Source organism: Mustela putorius, unplaced genomic scaffold, assembly GCF_011764305.1.
Source record: "Mustela putorius furo isolate JIRA1106 unplaced genomic scaffold, ASM1176430v1.1 tig00000929_pilon_pilon_pilon, whole genome shotgun sequence".
Classification (NCBI taxonomy): Eukaryota; Metazoa; Chordata; class Mammalia; order Carnivora; family Mustelidae; genus Mustela; species Mustela putorius.
The window spans coordinates 588,830-607,124 of NW_025421520.1; positions in this window are offsets into that span (position 1 = coordinate 588,830).

Genomic DNA, 18,295 nt, shown 5'->3' on the forward strand with positions numbered 1-18,295 from the left:
CAAACCTTTGACCCGAGTACAGATCTCTGGCCTTCAGAAATTGCCATTACTTTTTAAAAAACTGAAAACTTACACGTAAACCTCACCTGTCGTAAATTTACAGTTTGATGAGTTGTAAAAAGTATGTTCAAGCACATAACCGTGCGCCAGTCGAGACGAGGACATTCCCAGCACCCCGGAAAGCTCCCTCCTGCCCTCACCCCCGAGAAGCAGCCTCGACTCCGATGGCCGTCGCCCCGGGGGTGTGGCCGGCTCTCGAGCTTCATGAGATGCTCGTCTACGTCGGACACCTCCCGTGTCTGCGTGTCCCTGCGGTTCATGCTCCGGTGGTGGTGGTGTCCGTCTTCCCAGTGCGCCCCATGGCGTGTCCGTGTTGCTGGTGTGAACACCCCGCGGGGGCGCTCAGACCCGCTCTGCGCTCCCACATGTCGGCACCTCATTCCACAGCTGGGGGTACCCCGTAGCTCCCGCCGCTGAGGCTAACACCACGGGGGGACACTCAGTCCCAGGGGAATGGCAAGGGGTGTGTTGGGGGGCCCGCGGGGGCAGGCCAGAGTGACATCCTGGCTTGTCAAGGGTGTGCATCAATCAGCCCACCACCACTGCCCTGCGGTCCCCGGCCCAGCACCGGTGACAGCCACAGCTGTGCGAAGGAGGAGGGAGAGTTCAGAGCGCCCAAAGCTCCAGGCTTGGAGAGTCTGCTGATGCCCTGGGCCTGGGGGAGAGGCTTTGACATCATGGTGAAGTTCCAAGTCACCTTTTTTTGCTAGACTTAGAGGTATTTTGCTTAAATAAAGCAAGTCAGAATGTGGTCAGTTTGGTTTGTCTAGTTTGGCTCTAGCTTCCCAGGGATCACCTGGGAACCCCAAGGCCTGCGAGGATGTCCGGCTTCCGCAGACCGTCTCCATGCATGTGGCTGCCGCGCAGGCGCTCTCTGGAGAAGGCACTGGAGCGCGGTGTGGCCGAGCGAGGCCAAGCGCCTTTCGCTTTCTCTGGGAGAGTGTGGAACCCTCCGGTGTGTGCGGTTCCTCCTGGTCCCGCGGTCCTGGCCAGAAGCTCACTCCCTCCTGCGAGGCGCGCACAGGGAGCTGGTCGCGGGGTTGGGGAGTGTGTGGGGGACACCTGTGGGCCATGTGCGGGGTCCCCACCTGCCCCAGGCCATGCGGCTATCTGCAGTCTTCTATGGCGGCGAGAGGGAAATGCATTCCGCACCCCCGCGGACGCTGGAGGCTCACGCTCTCTCTGCCCCGACCCTGCAGGAGAAGTGAGGGACCCAGTAGGACTCTCTGGCCCTGAGAGGTGCTGCCTTGGGGGAGGCGGGACACAAGACCGTCTTCTCTCCCCCGGGCATCTGACCGCGGCTGAGAACAATCCTTGGTCTTGCTCTTACCTCGTGCTCCGACGACACGCTGATGTCTCCCGGAGACCCCGGGCGTCCAAAAAGGCTGTCTCTCCTGTGGCTGATGTCAAGGCCGGTTCCTCCAGGGTTTGGCCCTGGAAAACTCTTCTGCCGTGTGGATGATGTCCTGCCCCATGGGTTGAAGTTTTTTACTTTGACTCCAGAGTAGTTGGCATCCTGTCGGTACAGCGGTTTCCGGTGCGACCCAGTGAGTGACTCAACAGTTGTGTCCTTGACCGAGTCCGTTTTAGTCTCCGGCCGCTGTGTCACGCATCCCCCTGCCCCACACTTCAGTCACCATCCGTGTGCTCCGTTCTATGTATGGCTGAGTAACGTCCCACGGTGCGTGCGACCCCATGGTCTCTATCCGTCCTCTCCCGACGGGCACTTGAGCCGCTGCCATCATCTGAGCACGGTGGGGGGGGGCGTCCTTCGGATCCAGCTTCCGCCGCGTTCCGGGGCAGCAGGCCGTGGCGCGTCACTGGCTCTTAGAGCAGCTCGACGTTTCCCTTCCCGAGACCCCCCACGCTGTTGTCCACGGCGTCCGCCAGCTCGTCCCGCCAACAGCGCGCGAGGGAGCCTTTCTCCCTCGTCGTCCCAACACCTGCTGTTCCTGTGGGTCGATTTTAGCCGTTCCCACGGGTGTGAGGTGGTGCCTGGTTGTGGTTTTGATCCGCGTTTCGCTGATGATGCGATGCTGAAGGTCTTTTCATGTGTCTCTTGGCCATCGGATGTCTCCCTTGGAGATATGTCTGTTCCTACGTTCTGCCCATTTTTTACAAAGACTTATTTATTTATTAGAGAGCATGTGCACAAATGGGGGGAGGGGCAGAGGGAGAGTCTTCAAGCAGACGCCCACCGAGCAGGGAGCCCGACGTGGGGCTCGGTCCTGGGGCCCTGGGATGGTGACCTGAGCCGAAGGCAGACGTGTAGCCGGCTGAGCCCGTGGGGGCCCTGGACATAGCCCTTTATCAGACACGTCATTTACAAATATCTTGCTAATTCTGAGGGTTGCCCTTTAGTTCTGTGGACTGCTGGCTGCACTCTGCAGAAGCACTTGATGAAGCCCCAGTGGTTCATTTTTCTTTTGTTTCTCTCGCCTCAGGAGATATTTCTAGAAATATTTCTAGATTTCTAAATATTTCTATTTCTAGAAAAATGGTGCTAGGACCAATGTCAGAAGTCAGTGCTGGTCTCTCTTCTAGGACGTTCATGGTTTCAGGCCTCACGTTCAGGTCTGGAATCCATTTTGAGTTTATTCTCGTGCAGGGCGAGAGGACGTGGGCCAGCGTCATTCTCCTGCACGTAGCTGTCCAGTTTTCCCAGCACCGTTTTTGAAGAGACGGTCTTTTTCCCATTTATTTCTTGCCTCCTTTGTCGAAGACTAATTGTGTAATTGGGGGTGTATTTCCGGCTTTCCAATTCTGTTCCTTTGATCTGTGTGTCTGTTTTTGTGCCAGTACCATATTGTTTTTATCACTACAGCTTTGCATTTTTTTTTTTGAAGATTCTACTTGTTTATTTGACAGAGATCACAAGCAGGCAGAGAGGCAGGCAGAGAGAGGGGGCAGCAGGCTCCCCACCGAGCGGAGAGCCCGATGCGGGGCTCCATGCAGAACTCGATCCCAGGACCCTGGGATCATGACCTGAGCCAAAGGCAGAGGCTTGACCGCGGAGCCCCCCAGGCGCCCCCCACACTGGGTGACAACGTGGAGTCGGAATTATGGCCCTCCCTTCAGTCTCTTCTTTTTCAAGATTGCGTTAGCTGCGCACGGGGTCTTGTGGTCCCCACACATCTTAGGATCGTTCCCGTTCTGTGAGAATGATGTGGGGTTTGATGGTGGTTGCATGACATCTGGAGACTCTTCTGGGTGGTTGAGACACATTAACATTTGTTCTTCCAACCCACGACCATGGGATGTCTTTCCATCCGTGTCATCTTCAGTCTCTCTCGTCCGTGGTCTCTGGTTTTCAGGTCTTTGCCTCCTTGTTCCAGTGTATTCCTGGACATTTCTGTTATTTTTGATGCAATTGTACATGGGATTGCGTTTAAATCGATCTTTCTTCTGTTGTATTATTAGTGGTTGGAAACGCAACAGATTGCCGTGTGTTGATTTTGTATCTTGTGACTTTCAGAATTCACTTATCAGTCCTAGTAGGTTTTCTTGGTATTTCTTTCTTTCTTTCTTTTTTCTTTAAAGATTTTATTTATTTATTTGTCAGGGAGAGAGAGTGCGCCAACAGGGAGGGTGGCAGGCAGGGGGAGAAGCAGGCTTCCTGCTCGGGGGGTGAGGGACTCGATCCCAGGACCCCGGCATCATGACCTGAGCTGGAGACAGATGCTTAATGACTGAGCCCCCCAGACGCCCCTATCTAGGATTTTCTAGTATAGTATCATGTCCTCTGCAAATAGTGAAAGTTTTACTTATTCCTTACTAATTTGGATGCCTTTTATTTCTTTTTGTTGTGTGATGGCTGTGGCCAGGGGCTCCAGTCCTGTGTTGAATAAAAGTGGGGAGAGCGGACCTCCTCGTCTTGTTCCTGACCATAGGGGGATCATTCTCCGGTTTCCCCACCGAGGCTGACGTTGGCTCTGGGTTCGTCATGGATGGCCTGTGTGAAGCTGAGGTGTGTTCCCTCTGGACCTGCTCCATTAAGGGATTTTACCAGGAATAGATGTTGTACTTTGTCAAATGTTTGTTCTGCATCTATTTTAATGATCATATGGGGACACTTGGGGGGCTCAGTCGATTGAGTGTCTGCCTTCGGTTCAGGTCATGATCCCGGGGTCCAGGGATCGAGTTCTGCGTCGGGCGCCCTGCTCAGCAGGGAGCTTGGGTCTCCCTCTGCCTGCCACCCCCTGCTCATGTGCTTTCTATTTCTCTCTTTCTCTTTCTCTCTAAATACAATCTTTTTTAAAAAATGATCACGTGACTTTTGTCCTTTCTCTTGCTGCTGTGGTGTTTCCACAGATTGATTAACGAGCATCGAATCTTCCTTGTATCTGGAGAGTGAACTCCAGTTGATTTTGGTGAATGATTTTTTTTTTTTTTTAACATTGCTGGATTTGGTTGGCTAGTATTTTGTTGAAGATTTTTGCATCTATATTCCTCAGAGATACTGGCCTATAACTCTCTCTGTGGTGTCTTTATCGGGTTTTGTTACAGGATAATGCTCATCTCATAGAATGAATTTTTAAAGTTTCCATTCCTCTTATAATTTTTGGAATAGTCTGAGAAGAACAGATATCAATTCTTTCAATGTTGGGTAGAATTCTGGGGCACCTGGGTGGCTCAGTCAGTTGGGCGTCTGACTTCTGCTTGGGTCATGACCTTGGGGCCCTTGATTGACCCCATGTTAGGATTCCACTACGCGGCAAGTCTGCTTCTCCCTCTGCTTGTGCTCTGTCTCTCTCGGACGAGGAATAAATAAAACATCTGAAAAAATAAAAACAAATGTCTGATAGAATTTGCCCATGAAGCCATCAGGTCTTGGGCCTGTACTTGTTGGGAATTTTATGCTGATTGAATTTCATTGCTGGTAATCCTGTCTGTCCCAATTTTTATTTCTTCCTGCTTCAATTTTGGTAGGTTGTGTTTCTAGGGATTTATCCATTTCTCCTAGGTTGTTCAGTATGTCAGTGTGTAATTTTCTCGATAATCTTAACAGTGGTTGGTTTCTCTGCGGTGTTGGTTGTTATTTCTCCTTTTCCGTTTGTGATTTTGTTTACTTAAATTCTCTCTCTTTCTGTTTTGAGTCTGGCTAGGGGTTTATTAATTTTCTTCATCTTTTCAAAGGACCAGCTCTTGGTTTCACTGATGTGTTCTATTGTTTTGTAGTTTTGTATTTTGTTTATTTCTGCAGTCATCTTCATTATTTCTTCCCTTCTGCTGGTTTTGGTTTTCATTGATTCTTTCTGTAGCTCCTTCAGGTGTAAAGTTAGGTTGTTTACTTGAAATTTTTCTTGCTTCTTGAGGTGGGCCGGCGCTGCTCTACACTTTCTGCTTAGAACGGCCTGGGCTGCATCGCGGAGATTTGGGACCGTTGTGTTTTCATTTGTCTCCATGTAGATCTTCGTTTTCTACTTGATTTCTTGGTTGGCCCATTCACCGCTTAGTAGGTATTATTTAACCTCCACGGACTTGTGGTCTTTCCAGATTTTGTCTTGTGGTTGATCTCACTTTCATGGTGGTCTGGTCAGAAAAGATGCGTGGTAGGACTTTGGTCTTTTTGGATTTGTTGACACTTATTTTGTGGCCTAATATGCGGTCTGTTCTGGATGGGGTCCATGTGCACTTGGAAAGAATGTGTGTTCTGTGTTTGAGGCTGGAATGCTCTGAATGTATCTGTTAGACCCATCCTGTCCTGCCCCGCTTTTAGTTACCAACATTTGGTTATTGTTATCTTCATCCATTATTTCACTGGGAGTTGCAAAATGGTGATTTTCTAAATATGTCATTCCTTTGTACTGGTCACCTTGTTTTTCTGAAAAGAAGAATTTTACTCCAAAAATCATTTAGCTACTCTGAAACATTATTCATGCAGAGAAATCAGGCCAAATGCTTCGGTTTCTTTATTTTCCAATTTTTAGAAGAATGAGTTGGTGCCCTGGCAGCTCCTGAAGGTTATTAACACATTCTTGGTATCATTAGCAACAGTGCATTCCTGTAAGTCTGCTGAATTTGGCCGGCAGCAGCCTTTTACTAGCTTGTTGTGCCCTTTTGACAAGTTTCCACATGGTAGCATCTCAGTTCTGGATTTCCGTGAGACACCCTTTGGGCCATTCTGATATGGCTTTGAGATTAAATCTGGCTTTACATTTTGGATTAGCCTTTTATTATTTGTGAGGTTTGGGCAAGTTATGAAGCTCTCTGAGCCTCACTTTACCTCTATAATCTGGCCGATGCCGCTCATCTCACATCAGTGAGGTATCAGACATGAAACGCTTCGGAAATATGTCCCCTTTCTTCTTTCAGAGTACGATTCTTGACAACCCTCCTGGGCGCTGCAGAGTCTGTAGCTGGAAATGAGGCTAACCCCCTGAGATTTACACAGGGTGAGGCCACTACGGCGGTGCCCGGGAGGGCATTGTTAACGTCTTCAAGTGTTGCGTGAGGGCATGGCGGTCACTGGGATTTCCTGTCTACCTCCTCCCCACAGCTACATGGTCTTCAGATGTTACCTGTTGGGAACTAGAGTCCGAATCTGATGGAAGGCTGTGTCGGTTTGGCTCTGCCAGTGAACCTCATTTGAATTCTGATTTGGGACTAACCCATCAGTCCATGCGGTCTTACCTCATCCCCGTCAGAGACTGCAGATTCATTAGTTGGGGCGTGTAGGGTCTTCTGTCGTCTTCAGGCTGAAACACACAGTGTAAATGAGGCGGCTCTCTCGTTGCAAGTGAACCAGTGGAATCTTGCTTTGTGGGAACCCGAGTTCTGAAATCCAAATGGCACCACTCAGAGTCACTCTAATTGAAAGTGGCCCGAGGACACTCAAGTGGGCACATTTAAGACATACCGGGTTGCAGACGCTTGGCTTCCACCCCGGCCTGGAGCGGAGCTGGCCAGAGAACTGACAGGACGCCCAGGCTGTCTGTGGCCCTGGTCTGAAGGACTTGGTTCTGGGCAGGTTAGACTTTCTCTTTGCCACAGTGGTCCCTGTGGGTCCAGGGGCCTGAATGCTGGCTGGTAGCCTGGGGAAAGCTGGTGGTGGGAGAAGGTGAGGCGGTGTCCAAGGCTGGCTTCATCTTCTGCTGCTTTACTAGGAGACTTTTTTTCCAGCCAGGTCCTTGTGTCACTTGTCCATCTAGAACACTCTGGGAAAGCACCATAGGCTAGGGACGTCTTCCAGAAATGGACTGATGAGCCAGCCTGTGGGGAGAATGTGACTTTCGACAAAGCTTAACTTTCGGTCAAGTTGGCTAAAGGCATGTTTTTCCTTCTGACTCGAAGTGGAAGAAACAACACTGACTTAAACATGGGGGCCCCTTGTGATGTCTCCGGCGGCACCACCCCACACAGCACCCAGTCCGTGTCCTGTGGGGCAGGCTGAGCCCTGCTCTGGAGAGGCCCAGATGCTATCACAAGGACTGGCTTCCAGAGCTTTCTCAGCAAACCGTCAGATGGTGAACCAGGCAGGGCTGAGGTGGGGTGTTGGACTACACGAGATTCATGGCTTTTAACTCTGATCGTGCTGCTTGACCTGGCTGTAGGATCTTGGGAAGATGGTTCACATCACCTCAGCTTGGTCCTGTACAGTGGGGGTGACCCCATCGGCCCCTGTCCTTGCCAGAGCTTTATAAAGTTGGACGTTTCTCTCGTTACTAACACTCGTGACTGCTTCTGAGTAATAAAGAACCTGAGGCCACAGTTGCAAGCCTGTGAGCAGAGCACCGGAGAGCCATGCAGCAAACCCGGCAAAGCCCAGGGATGCACAGGAGGCCAGGAGCCTGCAGAGCCAAGGAAGACAGATGCAGGCCAGGGGTGACCCAGGGCTTCAGGAACCAACACGCAGTCCCCAGAGGCCAGCTCTGAACACATCCGGCCTATGGCACTCTGATGACTCACAGCCCAGGACAGAGCAGCCTGGCCTTGTACAAGCCGAGGATACGCTGGTGCACATCTTGACGGACACGTGTTTGCTGGGAGGTCACGATGGCAGATGGGAGAGCTGCCGGCCACAGGGAAGCCTGCGGACACCACCAGCTCCCCCCATATGCAGGGTCAGCTGTACCTCCTGACCCTTTGGTCTCTGCTGACTGGCAAAAGGCCAATAACACAGCGTCCAACAGGCTCAGCCTAATTCTTCCGAGTTTGGGGGTCTAGGAGCAATATGGGGGCTGTAGCCTCCCTCTTCCTGCTGGGACTGTCCCTGTTTGGGGCCAGAGAGCTGTGCTGCGGACGTGAGAGGACGCAGGTGTCCTTGGAACAAGACCTCAGCAGGGGCAGGTGGCCTCTCGGTGACTGAAGGCTGCGGGTGCCTCATCGGCAGCAGTGGGGGCAGCCAGGGTTCACTGCCGGCCCACAGAGCCTCCTCTCGGGGGCCAGGCAGCTGCTCTCCCCCTCGGGGGCAAGCGGACCAGCGGATGACTCCCACCTGAGTAGACCCCCGGGCAGCGAGCTGTGTTTAAATGGCGACAACGAGCCGTTGAAAGTGGCCGACCTGGCAGGTCTGACGTTTGAGTCAGTAATTCCATCACAGCCCACCACAGTAGGGTGCCGCTCAGCGAGGGCCACACTGTTTGTCTAGTAATTGGAGGACGCTCGTGACCACATATCCATGTGCCTTTGTTCACACAGAATGTGCAAAAGCTGTCTGTGCTCACCCTGAATCTCGCCGCAAATCTCTCCTCCCTGAGAACGCGATCCCTCATCGCGTGGGCACCGGTGGGCATGCCCGGCCTGGCCCACGGAACACCTGGCGTCCCCTGAAGGACGGGGCCAGACCAGGCAAGGGAGCTGCGAGCCCTGCGGACTGGTGACCGAGCCACGTCCTCTGGTGCTCGCCATCCCCTACTCCCCCACAGCAGGCCCCCTCACCGGGGTACTTCCCGTCCCAACAGGCGTCACGGCTCTTCTGCCACGTCAACTCTGATATTTCCCAGAGCACGGGCCAGTGCGTCGGAACTATCAGGTGGGTCGATAGTTTGATCTGTCACTGCTCGGTGACATTCAAGGCCATGCAGCTGACACGCGCTGCGTCGGAACCGAGCCCTGTGTCCTCCGTGGGACTTCCACCCCACTCACCTCAGACTCATGGGAAGTTCTTGGAGAAAGACGAGGATGGAGAGCTGCGTCTGACCTTGAAAGTCTCCTTGGATGAGCTTGACCTATGAAGGCAAACATGTTCTTACATGAACTGTAAGACTGCTTCGTGTACAGAGCCCACCTTAGCACGTGAGGGACGCATGCCATTGAGAAGTGTGACAACAACTTACGTGATTTCATAGCAAAGCCACAGAGGGACACCCACCGTCTAAAGGACTCAGAGAAGCACATGTTGGAATGTTAGATGCTGTACCCGTGGCAGACGGGTGCATACAGGTGCCGTGTACAGCCTCCAGACCTACCCTCGCCCCACACACAGGCTCATGCACACACAGCATACACAAGTGCACGTGTCCACACACAGGCAATACGCCCAAACACAAGGACACACACGTGCATGTCTCCTGGTGCGTCTGGGTCATGCCCTGGGGATTCCTCTCTGCCTGGCCCGACCTCCAGAAAGAGCCATGCACAGCCTTCTTAGACATCAGAAAGCTGAGTTACCTCACACTGAGCCCTGGAACCCGGCCCTGCTCTTGCTAAACCATACTTTGCTGCCTTCCTCCGTCCGTCCCGTGTGTCCGTCTTCTCTGCCTCTAGCGGCTCCCGCCATCGCAGCAGAGCCGAGATCTCGCGGTGCAGCAGAGTCCAGTGTGGTGATACCGTCCGCATCTTTGTGGGGTTTGTACTTCCCAGTATTTCTTCTTTTTAAAATTTTTTAAAAAAAATTTATGTGTTTTATAAGGAGAGCTTGGGTGTGTGCCTTGGGGGAGGGATGGGGAGAGAGACTCTGGAGGGTCTCTCCGCTGAGCATGGAGCCCCCCTTGGGGCTGGATCTTGTGGCCCCGAGGTCATGAGCTGAGCCCAGATCAGAAGTCAGACACTAAACTAAGCCACCCAGGTCCCTCAGTATTGCTGGTACGGGGATTTCCGTTTCCCTTTTCTCAGGGCAGTTTTCCACTTCCCCTTTCTTGGGGCATTTTACCTCCAGTTTCCCTGTGACTCTGCCAGGGCCCTGAGGCTAGAGCCCTTGGGGTGAAGCAGGCCCAGACCCAGGAGCCACAGAACAAGAACAACCCATGCCCTTCCTGGGATCCCTGTCTCATAACCCAAAACGAAACAGTCCTCCGGGATGCCGGTCAGGAAGGGTTCAAAACTCCTGCAGGTCCTTCCTGAGGGACCTTGCCCACAGGGAGTGTCCCAGTGACCTCCACATCCTGTCCTCAGGCAGCCAGCTCCCTCGGCGGCCAGAGTGCAGTGACCCTCATCTACAACACAGAAATGGAGTTAGACGTCTGGTGACAGGTCCTTGGGCATCGCACAGGGACGTCCCTGACCAGTTACCTGTGATGCCCTCCCGCTTCTGGGCCACCTTGTGGGCCTGTCATGAACAAGCTTTACCTTCTCGCCCGTCTAGATCCTGTTTCCTTGATTTATCTCCAGCTTTCTCTTCCTGGTGCAGCGGCCACCCCGCTGGGAGCCCAGCCCGGGAGCAGTCTCGCTCTGGGAGTGTCAGGCCTGCACTTCCACAGGTAGACCGCTCACACCTGGGAGCCCAGGTTCGAGGTATGTCCTGCATGCACCCTGGGCTTAGCAGGTGCTGTGACGGAGCTGAGGGACGAGTGTCCTCTAGCCTTCCCCGGAGCGTCGGTGAGTCTCTCACTGGTGAACTCACTGGTGGATTCTACTGGAGGAGGCTCGTTTGCTCTGAGGCGGGGGCACTGTGCTAGCCCAGAGACCTGACGTCCTAAGTGCTCAGCATACACCGAGAGCAAAGCCACCCCAGTCCACTGAAAAGCCCGCTCAGCATCGTTGTCCCCAACAGGTTGGCACTCCTGCTCTGTGGGATCGCAGGTTGCAAAACACAGACTTGTGGGCAAACCTGGAGCAGGAGGACGATGGTTGCTGGACAGGGCCCTGGGCCTTTGAGCGACATCAGACAGAGACCGAGAAGGAGGAACTGCTTTCCTGGGCACAGGGACAGAGAACATCGAGCAGGACGGCGAGGGAGGGACCGGCGGGGAGGACAGGCGCCAGCAAGGAGATGGACGCTGAGGCCTCAGGGCCCATATTAGTCCCAGCTGTGGATGGGCTGGGTTGAGCCGTAACCCCCTCACCTGTGCACCCGAAGTCCGCACGGGCCAGCCTTACGGGGATGGTGACCGGCAAGGCGGGCGAGGACACGGGAAGGCCGGCTGATGAGGGCAGCAGAGAGAGGCCTCCAAGGTGGCGCCGCAGGAAGGAGCGCTGACCTAGGCCACGGGACCCATATGGGCGGGGAGCGGGGTCCAGGCCACTGCCCGGTGCTGAAGGAAGCAGGCGGGGACTGGGGCACCCGGGCGGACGGTGATGACGGAGGCGATCGGGCCGCCAAGGCGCGGGCACAGTGCAGCCACCCCCCCCCCCCAGGTCACTCACAGCTCACAGCGGACACCGCACCTCTCCGCACTCAGCACCGAGCACTCACGTTCTCTCTTCGCGCACGGCCCCTCTGAGGCCTCCAGCGCGCCGCCCCCAGGACCCCTGAGGCCCTGCCGGGTCTCTGGGAAGCAGGGGTCTCCCCGGGAGGTCCGCAAAGTCGCCAGCGCCCCTCAAGGACCCCGGGACGTGCCAGGGAGGGACCCCATGCCAGGGAGGGACCCCCGGGACCGCGGCCCTGCCGTGGACCCTGATCTCGCCGAGCGGAGCCCCGAGCTCGGAGGGACGGATCCCCTGGCCCGAGGCCCACCGCCTCCTCCTGAGGTCGGGGACCCCACACCCCCGGACCCCGCTCCGGGCCGCTTTTCCGTGGGCCACGCACGGACCGCGGCGCGCGACAGCCCTCCGGTCGCCCGAGAAGCGGCGTCTGGCCCCGCGCCGCAGCCCCACGTCCAGGCCCCGCACCTGCCCACGGGCCGAGCCGAGAAGGGCTGGGCCTTCCCATCGCCGCCGCGCGTCCCGCAGGGGTGGAGGTGGAGGGAGCAGGGCGCGCGGGGGGCGGGCGGGGGGAGCCTGCGCGGCCGCGGGCGGGGCGGGCCGAGCCGTGGGCGGGGCGCCGTGGGCGGGGCCGGCGGGCGCTCGGCGGCGGGGCGGGGCGGGGCCCGGGCGGGGCGGGTCCTGACGGGGGCGGGGCCGGCGGCGCTGTCCGGTGCTGAAGCGGCGGCGGCGCGGGCTGCGCGGGGAGGAGCGGCGCTCGCGAGTCGGTCCCGCCGCCCCCGCCGCCCGCCAGGCCCTGAGCGCCGCCCGCCCGCCCGCCGACATGGGGCCGCTGCCCGCGCTCCTGCTGCTGCTGCTGCTGCTGCCGCCGCGCGCCGCGCCCGCGCCCCGCGCCCGGCCGCTTCCGGGGCTTCTCGGTGAGTGGGGGTGGGGGGGGGAGGGGGAGGGGGCGCGGGCGTCGGGGGTGAGCTGCGAAGGCGGGGAAGGGGCGTCTCGGCGAGGGGAGGGGGTCTGGGAGTGGGGGAGGAGGCGCCCTGAGGGGGGGGCGAGGGTGGGGGGCTGCTCGGCGAGTCGCGGGGCCGGGGGGAGGGGGCTTGTCGGCGGGGGCTCGGGGAAGGGGCTTCTCGCGGGGGGTTCCGGGGAAAGGGTCCTGTCGGCGAGTGGGGGGTGTCTGGGGAGGGGGCCTGCCTGGCGGTTGAGGAGGCGGGGGAGGGGGGCTGCTCGGCCAGCAAGGGGCGGGGGGAGGGGGCTTCTCGGCGAAGGAAGGGGTGGGGGAGGAGGCTCTCTAGTGAGTGAGGGGCGGGGTGGGGGCTTCTTAGCGGGGGAGGGAACGGGGGGCTCCCTCGGCGGGGGGAGGGGGCTTCTCACTGGGGGAGGAGGAAGAGGAGGGGCGGGGGCGGGGAGGAGGTTCCTGGGCGCGCGGGGGGGGGGTGGGGCGCCCGGTGCGCGAGGGGGCGGGGGTCGGGGCGCGGTGGGCGGCGCTCGCTGGGGCCGCGGGGGGCTTCGCGGGGTCTCTGCCCTGCCCGGGGCGCCGCCGCGACCTCGCCGCCGCGCCCGGCCTCAGTTTCCTCCTGGGCGCCCCTCCCCGCGAAGACTTCCGCCCGCGTCGGCCCCGGCGGCCTGGGGAGGGCGCGCCCCGCGCGTGCGTGTGGCCGCGGGGCAGGGTCCCGGGGGCGCTGGACCCGGTCGGCGGCGACGGGGGAAGCGGCGGCCGTGGCCCCCCCCCGCGCCGCGCCGCGGACTCCTGCCCGCGTGGCCCGCCGTGGCCTCCGCCTCCCCCGGCCTCGCCCGCAGACGGACATTTTCCTTCGGCGACTGAGGCGGAGGGACGCGGGGCCGAGCCGAACCCGCCCCCGAGCGGCCCGGCGGGTCGCGGGCGTTCTGCGGCGCTCGGCTCGGAGGCCGGAATTGCGGGGCAGACGCGTGAGAACGGTGCTGACCGCGGTGGAAAGTGAGGGCCGCGGGCGGCCCGGGTCGAGGAGAGGGGCGGCGCGTGGCCCCCGGCCGCCTCCCGGCCCGGCTGCCCCTGGGCTCCGTGGTCCCGAACAAAGAGACCGCGAGGCCAGCGGCGTCGTGCGGACCCGTCGCCCCGAATTCCTTCCTCGCATGTGCCTGCGGCCTGGTGGGCAGCGCGGCCGGGTTGGGGGACAGCTGGTGAGAGGCCCGCTGGGGGAGGGGTGCGCCCCCCCCCACTCCGGGGCTGAGGGCCACGCATAGGTCGTCCTGGTCAGGGGAGCCTTGCTCGGCGCGGGCCGGGCCGGGGTCCCTGTGGGGTCTCTGGGGCCTCCCCGGACCGCCGAGAGCGACTGTGCGTCTGGCCTCGACGCCTCAGTGAGGGCCGCTCGCTCGTCGGCCCGAGGCGACCCCCCAGGTCAGGGAGACCCGGCGCCGCTGGCGGGGCTCTAGGGAGGGCAGTTCTAGGATGAGGTGGGACGTTGGTCCTTGGCTACTCTTTCCCCGCTCGAATTCCCAGTTCCAGCGCCCGCTGTAACCCCGGACAGGCAGCAGGGCGCGAGCGGAGGAACGCCCCGAACTGGAGAGGTAGGACTCGCTACCCGACACAGCAGTGGTATTTTGGCTAGGGTTAGGGTTAAGGTGCATATTTCTCCTCTGCTTCCTGTGTGCCTCCGTGGAGTCTCCTGGGTACCATCTTTATGTGGGACACTGGGGGTCCAGACATCATTCACACTGTCTCAAGGACTCGGTTGGGAGGGTTAAGCTGCGCCATTCCCCACGTGATTGGAAATTGCGTGGCAGTGTATACAGACAACGCAATGTAAGTGTGGTCTTCTCATTTTGGAGTAGCGTGTGGCTTTGTCTACCTGTGAGGTCCCTCCATCTTGTCCACTCAGCCTTCTGTCCCCAGCGTCCTCACCAAGAATGCTGCTGCCAGGTTCTCAAAATTCATATCCGTGGTCTTCAGAAAGCTCGGGGAGAACCACAGTCACCTCTGAAAGGTATATGCTACCGTGTTTCTCTTTCTCTGCTGTCCGGATCTTGCTTGGTCATGGTCACACCAAGTACCGTGTTCCAAATAACGATGCAACGCACAGCGAAGATCCCCTGGAGACCTTAGTTGTGGCCCAGCCTTGCCACTTGTTCTCTTTTTATTTGTATAATTCAGGTTGGCACCTAAAGGTCACACACAGCTCAAGGAAATCTGAGGTTTTGCTCCTTGCTAGCATCATAAAATTGTCGGGTAGAATGAGGAGTCTCCTTTTCCCAGTTAAGACCCAAGACCAGGTCTTTCTGTACAGGTTGCCTTGGCCTGAGTCACAGTTCTCTTCAGATTGAGACAGTGAAGGATTTGTTAATGAAAACCAGGGTCAACAAAGGTACTGGGATCTGCACGTATGCTCCTTGTTCCGAGCCACGTTCTGTGCTGCTGCCATATTTCCACAGCAGCTATGGGCGGGATCCCCGTGGCAGTGGGTGTCTCACCTTTCCCTTTCTTCACCCGCACCCTCCCCATCGGTCACTTGAGCTTCATGCCCCGCTCCACCTTCGTGTCGTGTCTTTTTGGTGCAAAAAGCTGTTTTATGGTACATAGTTTTTCATTATCTTTGACACTGTTATCAGAGCTGAACACGGTGGGAATTATGGCACCCCCATCCATGAGACGATTCAGCTTTGCTTCTAGTCAAAGTACCGTTAGTGCATCAGGCAGCCTTGTCCCAGGTAGCTGAGCAGTTTGGTTCTCTTCCATATGGCTCCATCTTTGGGTTCCTCCCTCTGCTTTTCTCTGTGATTTCAGGACCTCCTTTTGTTCAGGGGGTGCCACCAAGGTCTGCTGTGAGTGAAAGATGTTTGTCTTATGCCATTTTTTAGTTATAGAGAAGCCAGCTTGGGAACCTGCTCGAACAGCCCCCACATTTAAGAGCATTCCTATAAAAGGACCTTCTCTTGCTAAAGAGATGAAAATCTCATTTTCCAAAGCACACGGTCAGCCTCTCATGAAAATGTTCCTTGGAGAATCCAGAGTCAAAGCTAGCCTCTGCCTCTAGCTTTGAGATGGGTGAGTGTCTCTCCTTCTCCCTTGTCCCGTCTTCTGCTTCGCCTGCGCATACTCTTCATTCACCAGGGAGCCCGCTCGGAGCTGAGGAGAGAGCAGCTGGGGCAGGAGCCGGCTGCTTTGTCACCTCAGTAGCCTGATTGTTTATTTTTTAGTCAAAGCATCCTTCCCGCCACGAAAGCACACATCCTTCTTCGCTCTTCTGTCCATAGCTCTTGGTTCTGTGGGGCGTGCGGTGGTGAGCAGCCTGCCTCTCCCCGACTGCACAAAGCCTGCTCCGTCCTTTCTTCCGGCTGAGGCTTTGCCAGTCTCCTCCCTCCGCCCCGGCTCCCCCAGCGTCCGCTGCCGATGGCCCCGTGCGGAAGGACGGGGCGCGTGGAAGGCCGTGGGCTTCTGTGCAAGGGCGGGGACGGGCGGCGGGCTCACCCGCGGAGCCGGATGCGTTGGGTGCAACTGTGATGCCGCCGTCTCTGGACACAGGAGATGTGTGTCAGACTCGGAAGGAGCGTGTGCGGAGTAAAAGGTTTTGAGACGGCTTCCTCTCGGGGCTAAGCTTCGCCGTGCATCTCTGCGTCTCGCAGCTCTTCTTTTTGAAGACCGATCTGGTTTTGTACCTGGTGACCAAGATCGTCCTCGGTAGCGCCCACTCGTCGGTGTGGGAGGCGTGCTCCGTTTTCCGGACTCGGCTTTCTGCTTTGCTCCGTGGCATGCTGGGTCCCATCGTGGCCCGCGTGCAGGCATTTCTGTGGGCCCTGAAGTGCGCAGACGTGCAGAGTCCCTGGCTTTCCACGCAGAAGGCGAGAGCAGAGTGGGACATCCGCAGTGAGGTGGGGACGTGGGGCCAGGGGCTCACCCGGGGTGACGTTCTGGAGAGCTCTAGAGCAGTTATTTTCCCTTTTCCGTGATGATAACGGCTGCGCTCTGAGCTGGTGTCGTTCTTGGCCTCCCGCCCTAGGCAGGCGATGTTACCCAGTTTGTGAATGCGGTTACTCACCCTTTTTATTTTGGAAAGTGGGGAACATGGGCGAAGAGGAGAAGCTTGACAGAGGCCTGGCGTTAGCTGAGCCGTCCTCATACATGCTGTCGTCAGAAAGGGTTCTGTCACCACGATCTCTTGGAGACTTACCTTAGAACTTAAAAATTCCCTATGAAATGGTGTTTGTAGCTAAACGTAACTCAATGTGACTCACATGAAAAATAAGCCTTTGGCCGGGTGCCTGGGTGGCTCAGTGGGCCTCTGAAGGCTCTGCCTTCGGCTCAGGTCATGATCTCGGGGTCCTGGGATCGAGTCCCGCATCGGGCTCTCTGCTCGGCCGGGAGCCTGCTTCCTCCTCTCTCTCTGCCTGCCTCTCTGTCTGCTTGTGATCTCTCTCTGTCAAATAAATAAATAAAATCTTTAAAAAAAAAATAAGCCTTTGGCTTTGGGTGGCATGTATTTGAGATATGCCTGGCTATGTGTGACTACTGCTGCTCTAAGAGTCTTTATGTGTGAAGAGGCAGAAAACAAAACAAAACAAAAAACCTTAAGAAATGGGCAGAAAGAATTTGAATCCAGATGTGTTCCCGTAGACGCAGGCCCAGGGAGGCTCAGTGAACCAAGAGCCTGTCTTATCTCTACTGACAAGATGTTCCATTTCCTGAGAAAGCAAACAGCTGAATTCGCGGCAGATAACTCTCGGCTCCGCAGAAAAGCACCCGGCAGCTGTTTCTACATTACTCGAAACTGACCTTCATGAATGTGGGTCCGGCTGGACTTCGTTTTGATCTTGGTTGGTAGGAGGACGGAAAATGAAGAAGCAGAAACAATCCGTGCACTTTTCTGCCGGCTGGAAACAGTTTGTCGAAGGAAGAAGGGAGTTTTTTCTTTTAATTCTCGCTCTCTCCAACACGTCTGCCACAAGCACTATTTAAATATTTGGGCAGGAAGTGAAAAGGGGTGCGGTTCTCATGGAAACACTCCTGTTCACATGTTAAATGACTTTTTTGTTTGTTCTTGGCTTCTGCAGCTGGTAAGCAGGTGACTCCCCTGTAGGTGTGAGGCCCTGAGCTGTGGACGAGGCGCAGGTGTGTGAAACGTCAGGGTCAGTCTGTCTGTCCAGTGGTCTGTGTGTGTGTGGTGTGAAGAAATAAGGAAGCTGGTCCGGGTCTCGTGACGTTCACTTGCTGCTGGCTGTCCAGTGCGGGGGCGCCTGTTAACTGGGCATTTTGTTTCTTTCATTTTCATCTGTTCGCTCGGTCCTATGATTATGGTTCAGAAAATGCAAGATTACTCCCTCTCTACATGGGACTACTATTGGTTTCCACGTGGGCAGTTGAACGGGCAGGAGGGGAATGTTTATAAAACAGATCGGGGTGCTTTCTCTTTTCTAATTTAATGAAAAACGATTATACAGTGAAATGGAGTTTTTGTTTTGATGTATCAGTCTAGGTTTGGGTTCTGATGACAGCTCGTAGAACAGTTCCTTCCCCCCAACACTGCCCTGTGCTCCCCCTTTGTACCGACAGCCTACTTTGAGCCCCTGGCAACCTCTGGAACCCTCTCCGTGCAGTTACATGTACTCCCTGGAAATCGCCGACTCCTTGGTAGGCAAGCCTTTGTACCTCCCATCTCACAGACGGAAAGACTGAGGCTTAGAGGGCTTAGGAAGAGTACGGTAAGATGCTTGGTGCTGGGATTGGGTCCTAGTTCTCTGACCTTCA